The sequence below is a fragment of the Macrotis lagotis genome, chromosome X (assembly GCF_037893015.1).
Source record: "Macrotis lagotis isolate mMagLag1 chromosome X, bilby.v1.9.chrom.fasta, whole genome shotgun sequence".
Taxonomy (NCBI): Eukaryota; Metazoa; Chordata; class Mammalia; order Peramelemorphia; family Peramelidae; genus Macrotis; species Macrotis lagotis.
In genome coordinates, this window is record NC_133666.1 from 422,081,792 (window position 1) to 422,094,749 (window position 12,958).

General features: G+C 35.2%; 1 protein-coding gene and 1 long non-coding RNA gene across 2 annotated transcripts in view; both read right to left on the bottom strand.

Annotated features, from left to right (window-relative positions):
• LOC141503389 (uncharacterized) overlaps positions 1 to 8,062 on the bottom strand; it is a 28,420-nt gene extending 20,358 nt beyond the window's left edge. The window contains exon 1 of the long non-coding RNA XR_012472829.1: positions 34 to 8,062. This is a non-coding gene — a long non-coding RNA (uncharacterized LOC141503389). The remainder of the gene's footprint in view (positions 1 to 33) is intronic.
• Positions 1 to 12,958, bottom strand: part of LOC141499209 (uncharacterized) — a 210,266-nt gene that overhangs the window by 141,382 nt on the left and 55,926 nt on the right. The window lies entirely within an intron of this gene.

Here is a 12,958-nt window from a genome sequence, read left to right on the forward strand (position 1 = left end):
TAGAAGAAGCACAGTAAATATATGGTACTTTACCTTTAAAAAGTCCTGGATTGCTTGTGGAAGTATCAAAAAGGTTGCAGCTTGTGAGTTATTGTGAATTTTAGTTTTCTTCATTCTTTTTCTACAGGAAGAAATCGAGAATAATCGAACAGCATGTACAAATTGTTCCCTATACAGAAGGCAATGTTCTCTTGATTTATAAATAATGAGCAGAGAATATTTAATTACTATTACTGGTCATTTTAATTCAACTTTCAGTAACACCCATTCCTAAACTAGAAAAGCTTAAAATATGACAATGTAGCAAAATCCTGGGCACACAAGGGAAAATCTGTACCACATACAATGTGGGGCTGGATAAAACCAAGAGTGTCCAAGGATGTGTCTCTGACCCTTTCCTTATTATGCTTTTCAACAGCCCCTTTCCCAGAAGACAGGTCAGAGAGATTGCATTATATGAACTGAAAGTTTGTATTTTAAAGATCTGGACAAACCAGAGATGTATCAATCTTTCAGAATGGGTTACAAGAAGGTATTGTCCAATCTGAATTAGGAAAAAAAACCTAAAATCAACCTTGCACAATGCTAACTTGGAGGTGCTTGGAGGTTCTGCACAAATGCTGAACTTGGAGTAAGGAAACTTGGTGTTTAAATCTCAGCTTTGACATTTACCAGCTATGGGTCCTTAAGTAGCTAGTGGTCACTTAATCTTTCTAAGCCTCATTTCATTCATCTGTGAAATATGCTTTGTAATGTTAAAAGCATTGTATAAATGCAGGCTATTATCACCACTAGTGTCATTTTTATCTCTAGATATCTATAGGAAAAGTCCTGGTCTCCCCCCTGCCATTATATCCTTAATTATCAGTTTCTTAAAAACTATCTGAACCTCAAATTTCTCATTACCTAACCCAATATTTCAAAAATGGGAGAGGAACTACTTTGTTTGGGGCCTTGGGATTATAAAACAAAAATGAAACAGACCCTACCCATTGGAAGTCACATTCTATTAGGGGAAACAATATATATGGGTAGTATAAGTAAATACAAATTACATACAAAGTGAGGGATAGGAACTAGGCCTGATGTGTGTATGTGTGTGTGTATATATATATATATATATATATATATCTGAAAAAGGGAAGGATATTTTAATAGATAAAATTTTAGTGTTAAGAAAAATTTTAATCTCGTGAACACTGAAAACTACTTTGTTAGAGTTTTTCAAGGACAATTCTATCCACTGCACCAAACTATTTCATTTCCAACGTAACAAATAATAGTAACAAATATTTCAACAGGGGATTCCAAAAGTCTTAGTATAGTGCTAAGCTTTAATAACTTAAAATTTTTTAAGAATTTTTAAACATCTTGTATAGTGCTTGAGATTTTTAAAAGTGATTTATATGAAATCATCTCATGTGTACCTCACAACAACCCTAGGAGGGAAATACTGGTGATTGTGCCTATTTTGCAGATGGGGAAACTTTGACTGACAGAGATTAAGTATTTTGTGCTAGGGTCCCAAAACTAATAATGTTTCTGAAATGCAGTTCCAATTCAGTTCTCCATAATTCCAAATTCATTGCTCTATCGACTATCTTCGGTTGTCTTGATGCCACAGCAAATACAATATAAATTGCTACATAAATGCTAGCTATTGTAGGGCAGCTAGGTGACACAGTGGATAAACTACCAGGTCTGGAGTAGGGAAGACTCCTCTTACTGACTTACTGACCCTGAGCAAGTCACTTAACTATGCTTACCTTAGTATTCTCATCTGTAAAATAAGCTAGAGAAGGAAATAACAAACCACTCTAGTATCTTGGCCAAGAGAATCCCAAGAAGAGTTAGACATGATCGAACAATTGTTATCATTACTATAGCTAACTACTGTGGGGAGGACAGTGGTTCAGGGAAAGGAATAATGAAAGATCTGAAGAGGGAGGTTCACATTTAGAAGAGCTTTAAAAGAAATCTGGGGTTCTTAGAGGCAGAAGGAAAGGAGGGGTCAGCCTAAAGTCTAGGCATAGGAAATGGAATGTCACCAGATTCATCACTTAATTACTGAGTTTCCTGTGAGTGGGCAGGAAAGAGAATAGGAGTAAGAGAAGGGAAAAGCAGTGGTATCAGCAGTGTGTTAGTATAGTTAGGGAAGAGACTTATCCAGATTCATAATCAGGATAATGTTCAAACTTCCAATTTACCTCTACCATTTAGAGCATAACAGCAGCAATTTCAGTTTATTCCATTCATTCAACTTATAAAAGCACTTTCTTTAACACTGTGTGAAATAACAGGGCAGAGAGAAATTTTAAATAAGAACTGATCCCTTCGTTCCTAAAGCTTGTAGCTTGCTTGTGGGAGAAAAGAGAGAAATTTCAGTCGACAACTAAAATATTAAATTATACATAAGTGCATTTTGTCAATGTGTGTAGATGATTACACATATATGGTTGCATGTCATCATGGTACATTAGGAAGAACATTACCTTTGGAGTCTGAGGACCCAAGGTCAACTCCCAGCACCATCACTTCGTAATATGACCTTAAGCAAGTGACAACCTCCCTGGGTTCCAGTTTTCTAATTAATCTAAAATGGGGGAGGTAGACTATATTCTCTGAGGTCCCTTAAAGTTCTAGACCTACCTATTATCTAGGATGATGCCTTTAAAGTGTAGGTCTTAATAAGTCTTATTCTTCTTTTATTATACCAAGTAGTCAAAGAGAGTTTTTAAAGGAACAGATGCCCAATGAAGAAAATGGAACCATTATGACTATAAAGAGGTATTCAACTTAAACCCCAAACCTCTCCCATTTTGGTATAATTAATATGTTGGACTAATGAGAATTCAATTCAATAAATATCTATTGATTGAGACATGAATAAGATACTATGCAAGATGCATGATAGTTTTGGGGAGAAGGCCCAAGTAAAAGATCAAATGGGAAGGAGGTATCTTCTATTTACTTAGGCACTATGCTGTTTTTTTTCCCCCAAATATGATTTCATTTTATTACCACAACAACCATAGGAGGAAAGTATTATTCCAATTTTACAGCTGAGAAAATGAGGTAAACAGAGATTAAGTGATTACACAGTGTCTGAAGCAGATTTGAACACATTTTTCCTTATTCCAGACCCAGCCCTCTGTTCAATGTCACTTGACTCCCCCCTCTCCAAATTATTCCAAATACAGGGATTCAAATCTATAAAAACAAGAAAGGACAGGATGTGATTAGATTATGAAAAACTATCTGGTTTGGATAAGTAATGGAATAAGATTGGAGCCAGAGAATCAACAACCTTGAATGTCTAAATAAGTTGGTTTAATCTTATTGGAAAGACAAAGTCCTTGAGTGTTTTTGACCAGATGAATAATATGAGTCCACTTGGGCAACAGGAAGATGATATGCCAATAATATATAGGATGGACTAGAATGAGATTAGGGATAGTGAACTAATGCAGTACTTTAGGGAAAATACAAGGATAGCTTGAACTGGATTGGTGTCAGTGAGATTCAATGGGATTCAAAGGGAGAAGGAAGAAGAGAGGGTACTCCAAAGTTCAAGCCTGTGTTACTAGAAAAATTGTAATGGCATTAAAAGAAATTGGGAATACAAGAGGAGAAAGGACATTTGGGAGAAACATGAGTTTAATTTTAGTCAAAATAAACTTGAGTGCAGGTGAAATATCTAGCTGACATACAAAGTCACAGAGCATGGATCTGAAACCATTACTTCAAACCTTGTTTGATATAATAACAATAATATTTACTTTATTAAAGACACTGTACTAAATGCTTATAGTTGTTATCTCATTTGATTTTCACAGTTACCTTGAGAAGGGGGGGGCATTATTCCCATTTGGCAGAATAGGAAATTGAAGCAAAGAGATGTTAAATGATTTGCCCAAGGTAACACACATAGATTTGAGCTCAGGTCTTCCTGACTCCAGATCTGGCAGTCTATCCACTGCCCCATGTTCTAACCCACTTCCACCGCCCCCCCAAGTGGATCATCTATTGACTGAATGGTATCAAGAATACATTATTTTTCCTGCAGCACAATAAAAATATTCAGCAGAAAAATGGCTAGGTAAATCTCCAGTTTAGGAAAGGGTTAAATGTTTAATCTTAAAATAAAGATTTAAGGAGGCATAAAAAAAAAGTTGAAGCTAGAGAGTAGATAAAAAATGAAAGAAAAGAATACAGATATAAAAGACTTTTAAATATTCTAAGAATTATTTGGCAATCTCACGATCAATAAATTAAGAAAGTTGTAAAAGTATGTGTACACAAATATAGATAAACACACTAAAGTATAGAAAGATACCTTCAGATATTAATATTATTTTTTTTAGTTTTTGCAAGCAAAGGTGGCTTGCCCAAGGCCACACATCTAGGTAATTATTAAGTGTCTGAGACTGGATTTGAACTCAGGTACTCCTGACTCCAGGGCCAGTGCCACTATACCACCTAGCTGCCGCAAACTTCAGATATTATTATAAAATGTCTGGGCTCAAGCAGTATAAGGGGTAGAAAAGGGATATGTACAGTTAGAGATTTCTGGCCAAGATGGTGGACAGGATCTGTGTTAAGTGCTCCTCTTTCCCCTCAGAAATAACATGAAAGAAACCGCTTAACAGAAATTTGATTGTCAAAACCCAGAAAGAAAAGCTGGGAGAAGAACACCTACCAAGAAAGGTCTGTTGCAGGGCATCATAGATGGACTGGGAGATGAGAGTGGAGGGTCAGCTGGCGGGGGGGGGGGGGGCAGCTGGGGGAATTCACAGGGCCTCAGCCATAGAGACTTGGGTGAGTGGCAGATCCAAGATCCAACTTTAGCTGTAGAGTCTTTGGCTGCGGGAGAGAAGCTATGGTAGGGTGAGTTCTAGCACAGAGTTTCAGAGCAGGCCTGGAGAACAACCAGCTGGGCCCATACTTTCAGTGGAGCTCTTTGCCAGGAACAAACAATAAACAACAAACCACCCCACCACCCCTTCAGGTGGAGTCATGGTCAACAGAGTTCACTCAACTGAATGAGATTAACTCCCTCCCCCAGGGCCCAGCCTAGTGTTCAAGGTCAACTCAGACCCTGCTTCTGAGGACCCCAAACACTCCAGAGAAAGCAACCAGTGCTCCCTACTGGTTCGCCCTTGGAACTACTAAAGCCAAGTAAACAAAGCCTCTAGGATCTTCAAAAGGAAAATTCTGAGAGCCAGATTGCTCCAACACAAGATCCTAGAAAGATGAAGAATGGCCATAGAAAAAAGGGAGATCCATGGAGAAATACTGAGAGAAAAAGATTCTAAACCAGAGAGAGATCTAGCACTGAGGGGAATATGAATTGGTCTCCATCCCAGAAAGGCTTCCTTGAAGAAATCAGGAAGGAGATAAAAATCAACTGGAAAAATTGGGAAAAACTCAAGAGAAAAATAACACATTGCAAGAGAAAATTAACATCTTGCAACAAGAAAACAAGACCTTGGAAAATAAAATTGGACATATATAAAATGAGAATAACTCTCTCAGATCTTCAATTGGGCAAAGGCAAAAATAAAATGATTCTCTCAAATTCTGAATTGGGCAAATACAAAAAGAAAACGATTCTCACAAAACTATACTTGGGCAAATGGAAAACTCCTTCAAAAATAGAACTGACCAACTGGAAAAGGAGTTTCAAAAAGATAATTGAAGAAAAAATCTTCTCTTAAAAAAAAAGATTGGAATTGGTGGAAACTAATGACTTCATGAGACAACAAAATTATGTTAAAACAAAACCAAAAGATTGAGAAAAAAGGAAAGAAAATGTAAAATACCTTATCAGCAAAACCACTGACCTCAAGAACAAATCAAGAAGGGAAAATGTGAGAATTATAGGCATTCCCGAAAATAAAAAAAAACAAACTTGGACTTAATATTACAGTGCTTAGTGATGGAAAAGTCCCCTGATATCATGGAACCAGAAAGCAAAAGAGTTACTGAAAGAATACATCAATCCCCTCCTGAAAGAGATCCTAAAATGAAAACACCAAGGAAACACCAAAACTATCAGATAAAAGAAAAAATCCTGCAAACAACCAGAAAGAAAAAAAAAATTAAATACCAAGGAGCCTTACAGGACCTGGCTGCAGCAACAATAAAGGATCAAAGGGCTTGGAATGAGATATTCCAAAGAGCAAGGGAGCTTAGAATGTAACCAAGAATCCACTACCTAGCAAAGCTGAGCCTTCTCTTCCAGGGGAAAAGATGGACATCTAATGAAATCAGAGACTTCCAGAATTTCATGATGAAAAGACCATAGCTAAATAGAAAATTTGGACATCAAACAGGAAGGTCAAGAGATAAAGGAAAAGGTAAAAAAAAAGGGGTGGGGGGATGAAGAAATAAACTGTTATCCAATAAGATGAAACTGGCTATATACTGACTTGGGAGAAAGAGTCTCATAACTCTTGAGAATTAAAACTCTATTAGTGATAATATACTTAGTCAAATGTGATGGACACTCAAAGCTTTTCTGTGACTCAGAATGATTTAAAAACAATACCTCATTTAAAAGGGGGATAGTAAGGAAATGGGAGGACAGAAGAGACTGAATGGGGTAAATCTCATTACATCAAGAGGTAAAAGAGACCTACTGTAATTGAGGGGAAGAAGGGAGGAGATGAGAACCACCTGTATCTTCATCTCACCAGACTTGGCTTAAAGTTAACTTAGACACACTCAGTTAAGAAACTTACCTTACTTTTCAAGCACTAAAAGGGGAAAAGCCAAGAGGGGAATGGAGACAATGAGGGGGAGGAAAGGGGAACTAACAGAAGAAAGGGAAGAAGGGGAAAAGGGAAAGGAGAAAGAAAGGGGAGGGGGGGTTGATATAAGAGGGCAAACACACTGAAGGTGGTGGCATTGATAAACAAAACAATGGGGAATATGGATAAAGGGGGAAAAAGGAGGAAAATACAAACAGAAGGAAGATAGCATGAAGGGCAATATAGAGTTAGTAATTATAACTGAATATGAATGGGATGAACTCTCCCTTAAAATGTAAGCAAATAGCAGAATGGATTAAAAACCAGAATCCTACAATATGCTGCTTACAAGAAACTCATTTGAAACAGAGAGATACATATAGAGTAAAGGTAAAAGATTGGAGCAAAATATATTTTGGTTCAGCTGAAGAGAAAAAAGCAGGGGTAGCAATCCTTATCTCAGACAAAGCAGCTGCAAAAATAGATAGCTTTAAAAGAGATAAGGAAGGACACTATATTCCCTTAAAAGGTACCATAGACAATAAAGAAATTTCAATACTAAATATGTATGCACCCAATGATATAGCATCCAGATTCTTAGAGGAGAAGTTGAAAGAATTACAAGAAGACATAGACAGCAAAACTCTACTAGTGGGAGACCTCAACCTCCTGTTCTCAAATTTAGATAAATCTAATCATAAAATGAACAAGAAGGAAGTTAAGGAGGTAAATAAACTGTTAGAAAACTCGATATGATAGACTTATGGAGGAAACTGAATGGGGATAGAAAGGAATACATTTTTTTCTGTAGTACCTGGCACTTACACAAAGATTGACCATGTACTAGGGCATAAAAACCAATAATCGATTACAGAAGAGCAGAAATAGTGAATACATCTTTCTCAGATCATAATGCAATAAAAATCACATGCAATACTGGGCCAGGGAGATATAGACCCAGAACTAATTGGAAACTAAATAACCTCATTTCAAAGAATGAGAGTATCAAGCAACAAATTATTATAGAAAGAATTGTTTTATCCCAGATAATGACAATAATGAAACTACATACCAAAACCTATGGGAAACACTCAATGCGGCTGTCAGAGGATATATTATATCTTTAAATGCTTACATGAATTAATTAGAGAAAGAAGAAATCAATGAACTAAATATACAACTACAAAAATCAGAGAAAGAAATTAAAAACTCTCAGTTAAATATCAAATTAGAAATTCTAAAAATTAAATGAGAAATTAGTAAAATTGAAAACCAAAAAAAAAACTATTGAATTAATAAATAAAACCAAGAGCTGATTTTATGAAAAAAAAAACAATAAAATTGATAAACTTCTGGTCAATTTTATTTTTTTTTTAGTTTTTTTTCCAAGGCAATGGGGTTAAATGGCTTGCCCAAGGACACATAGCTAGGTAATTATTACGTGTCTGAGGCCAGATTTGAACTCAGGTACTCCTGACTCCAGGGCAAGTGCTCTATCCACTGCACCACCTAGCTGCCCCTGGTCAATTTGATTTTTTTTTAAAAAAAGAAGAAAACCAAATTGCTAGTATCATAAAATGAAAAAAGGTAAACTCCCCACCAATGAGAAGTAAATTAAAGTAGTAATTTTGAATTATTTTGCCCAACTCTATGCCAATAAATTTGACAATCTAAGTGAAGTGGATGAACATTTATAAAAATATAAGTTGCTCAGGTTAAATGAAGAGGAAATTAAATACCTAAACAACCCTATCTTAGAAAAAGACAAGCCATTACTGAACTCCCTAAGAAAAAAAATCCAGGACCAGATGGATTCACAAGTCAATTCTCTCAAACACTTAAGGAACAATTGGTTCAAATTCTATATAAACACATTTTTTGTTGGGTATTTTTTTTTTGGATTGGGGTTTTGCAAGGCAATGGGGTTAAGTGGCTTAATTATTAAGTGTCTGAGGTCGGATTTGAACTCAGGTACTCCTGACTCCAGGGCAAGTGCTCTATCCACTGCACCACCTAGCTGCCCCTATAGAAAGTCTTTGGAAAAAATAGGTGAAGACAGAACTCTGCCTAACTCTTTCTATAACGCCAATATTGTGCTGATACCTAAAACAGGAAGAGTTAAAACAGAGAAAGAAAATAATAGACCTATCTTCCTGATGAATAAAGATGTAAAAATCTTAAATAAAATCTTAGCAAACCAATTCCAACAAGTTATCTTTAGGATAATACTTTATGATCAAGTAGAATTTATCCCAGGAATGTAGGGTTGGTTCAATATTAGAAAACTGCTAGTATAATTAATTATATCAATAACATAACCTATAAGAAATCATATGATCATATCATTAGATGCTGAAAAAAGCTTTTGACAATATACAGCACCCATTTGTACTAAAAACACTAGAGAGTGTAGGGATAAATGGACTGTTCCTCAGAATAATAAGCAGTATCTACCTGAAACCATCAACAAGCATAATATGAAATGGGGATAGGCTAGAAGCATTCCCGATAGGATCAGGGGTGAAGCAAGGATGCCTATTATCATCACGACTATTCAATATTGTATCAGAAATGTTACCTTCAGCAATAAGATAAGAAAAAGAAATTGAAGAAATTAGAATTGGGAAGGAAGAGACAGAACTCTCACTCTTTGCAGATCACATGATGGTATACCTAGAGAATCTCAAAAAATCATCTAAAAAAAACTACTAAAAATAATTAGCGACTTTAACAAAGTATAAGAATATAAAATAAACCCTCATAAATCCTCAGCATTTCTATATATGACTAGCAAGATACAGCAGAAAGAGCTAGAAAGAGAAAACTTATTCAAAGTAACTTCAGACAAAATGTCTACCTGCCAAGGTAGACTCAAAAACTTTTTGAGACCAATTACAAAACACTTCTTACACAAATAAAATCATATTTAAATAACTGGCCAAACATCAACTGTTCATGCATAGGTCAAGCTAATATAATAAAAATGACAATGCTACCAGAACTGAACTACTTGCTTAGTGCCCTACCAATCAAAATTCCAAACAATTATTTAATGAGTTAGGAAAAGTTGTTAGTAAATTTCACATAGAGAAATAAAAAGTCAAGAATTTCCAAGGATTCAATAAAAAAAAGTACAAAAGAAGGTGGCTTAGCCTTACCAGATCTAAAATTATATTATAAAACATCAGTCATCAAAATTGTCCAGCATTTGCTAAGGAATAGAGTCATGGATCAGTGGAATAGACTAGGTGCAATAGCAGGAAATGATTATAGTAATCTGCTGTTTGATATACCCAAAGAGTTCAGCTATTGGGATAAAAACTCTCTCTCCAATAAAAGCTGTTGGGAAAATTAGAAGTTAGTATGGAAGAAACTTATATTTGACCAACATTTCACACTCTATACCAAGATAAGATCAAAATGGGTATAGGAGTTAGTCATAAAAAACAATATTATAAGCAAACTAGAAGATCAAGGAGTAGTTTTCCTGTCAGATCTATGGAAAGGGAAGCAGTTTATGACCAAGGAAGAGATGGAGAACATCATTAAAAACAAACTAGACAATTTGGATTACATTAAATTACAAAGTTTTTGCACAGACAAAACCATTGTAGCCAAGATCAAAAGAAATGTTGTAAATTGGGAAACAATTTTTACAACTAGTATTTCTGACAAAGGACTCATTTCTAAAATATATAGAGAACTGAGTCAAATCTTCAAAAAAAAAAGCCATTTCCCTATTGACAAATGGTCAAAGGATATATAAAAGCAATGTACAGCTGAGGAAATCAAAGCAATCCATAGTCAGATGAAAAACTGCTCCAAATCATCATTAGAGAAATGCAAATTAAAGCATACACCTCATAACTCTCAGACTGGCCAATATGACCAAAAAGAAAAATGATCAGTGTTGGAAGGGATGTGGGAAATCTGGGACAATAATACATTGTTGGTGGACCTGTGAACTCATCCAACCTTTCTGGAGAGCAATTAGGAATTATGCCCAAAGGATAACAAAAATGTGCATACCCTTTGATCCAACAATACCACTACTGGGTCTATACCCTGAAGAGATTACAAAAAAAAGGGTAAAAATATCACTTGTACAAAAATATTCATAGTGTCCCTGTTTGTGGTGTCAAAGAATTGGAAATTAAGTGAATGTCTTTCAATTGGGGAATGGCTTAACCAACTGTGGTATATGTTTGTCATGGAACACTATTGTTATATTAGAAACCAGGAGGGATGGGAATTCAGGGAAGCCTGGAAGGATTTGTATGAACTGATGCTGAGTGAGATGAGCAGAACCAGAAAAACATTATACACCTTAACAGCAACATGGGGGGTGATGATCAACCTTGATGGACTTGTTCATTCAATCAGTGCAACAACCAGGGACAATTTGGGGGTATCTTCGAAGGAGAATTCCATCTATATTCAGAGAAAGAATTGTGGGCTTTGAACAAAGACCAAAGACTACTACTTTCAATTTAGAAAAAAAACCCTTATTATGTAATTTTGCTTTCTCATACTTTATTTGCTATCTCATACTTCCTTAAGGATATGATTTCTCTCATCACATTCCACTGAGATCAATGTATACCATGGAAACAATTCTGGGGGGAGGGAAGAAAGAATGTGGGGAAAAATTGTAAAAACTCAAAAATAAAATCTTTCTAAAAAAGAAAAGGAATATATTTAGAAATTACTGTGGTATAAAAATAAAAAAAGCATCAATGAAATAATATTTTAAATGTCTGACACCAACTAGAAAATAATCATCAATATTTATTGAACAAGAAAGGCATAATCTTATAATAGGATACTTACAGGGGTATAAAAGGAGGCAGTACTAGAAAAAATAAGACTTCACTGACCTTTAGAAGAAAGGATCTGGGTTCAATTTCTTGTTGGAATAAATTATTCTATTCAATGCTTACTCACAAGGTAACCTTAGTGTAGTCTACCCCAGCAATTTATAACTTTGCAATGATTTATTCTCCTGCGAGAGAGTATTTATGCAATAGTAGTTTTCATTTATTTTACCATTAACTTTCTATACCAACAGAGGTGTATAAACAGGAAGTTCCTGAAAGTAGAATGGTGGAAAATAAAGACAACATAAAAGAACACTTTTAAGTTCTACATGTGTGTGAATATGGTATGAAATATATCTATATCTAATCATTTTATAAATGAGGTTTCTCTAAATTTCCCAGTCAGAAGAGGCAAAATACACATTAAAAATAAATGCTGATGACAGGAGAAACTTGAAGAATTTAAATAAACAAGAAAATTAGCACATTTTCTTTGAACAATTTTGCATCTGTTCTTAGTACCACTGACCAAACCAAGAAGTTAATTGATTAACTATTCCTATCCATAACCCTACCCTCACAACTAGCCTCAATACCTCCCTATAATGTTTCTGATTTGATGCCTTACCTTTTAGTGCCTATGATTCTCAATGCTTGTATCAGAGATGAACTGCATAGCCAATCAGTTTCTAGTTCCTATTGATTCTAAATAACTCTACTAATAGTGCCAATTTGTCAGTTTAGGCTTTCACCAAGTTCTTATCCAAGTCATTTTATTAATTTCTATCTGTTCTTCCCACCTTCACCTCTCCTTTCTTCTAAACCCTCTCCTACTAACCCTCAACTCAAAAATCGTCAATGAAAGGGAAGCTGTGATTACTAAGCATCAGTATAGCTTTACTTAGAATGTCATTAAAACCAACCTGATTCTCTTTTTATATAAGGTAAATGGACTGATAGCTCAAGAGGAAAGGCATAGTACATCTGGATTTCAGTAAAGCTTTTGACAAAAATTGAATAAGGTGGAAGGTTATGAATAAGACAGTATACAAATGAGGTGGTTTCAAAATTGACTGAATCATTAGATGTACACTGTACTGAAAAATGGTCTGAAGACAATTTGGGGGTGAAGTAACTAGTGACATGAGATAGATATATAGATATAGAAATATATATGGATATAGACATAGATAACCCATGGACTAATAAGAGGTCTCTAATATCCCTTCTAGTTCTATCCACAGGATCTGCCCTTTCTACATTCATTGATCATTTATTTTTCTCCCTACCCCCAAACATATACAAAGTAAACACAGAGTAAAGATTCTTAATAAATTCTTGATAATTTAATTGGACAAAACCTAGAAGAGCCTACAAAGTAGGGCAATT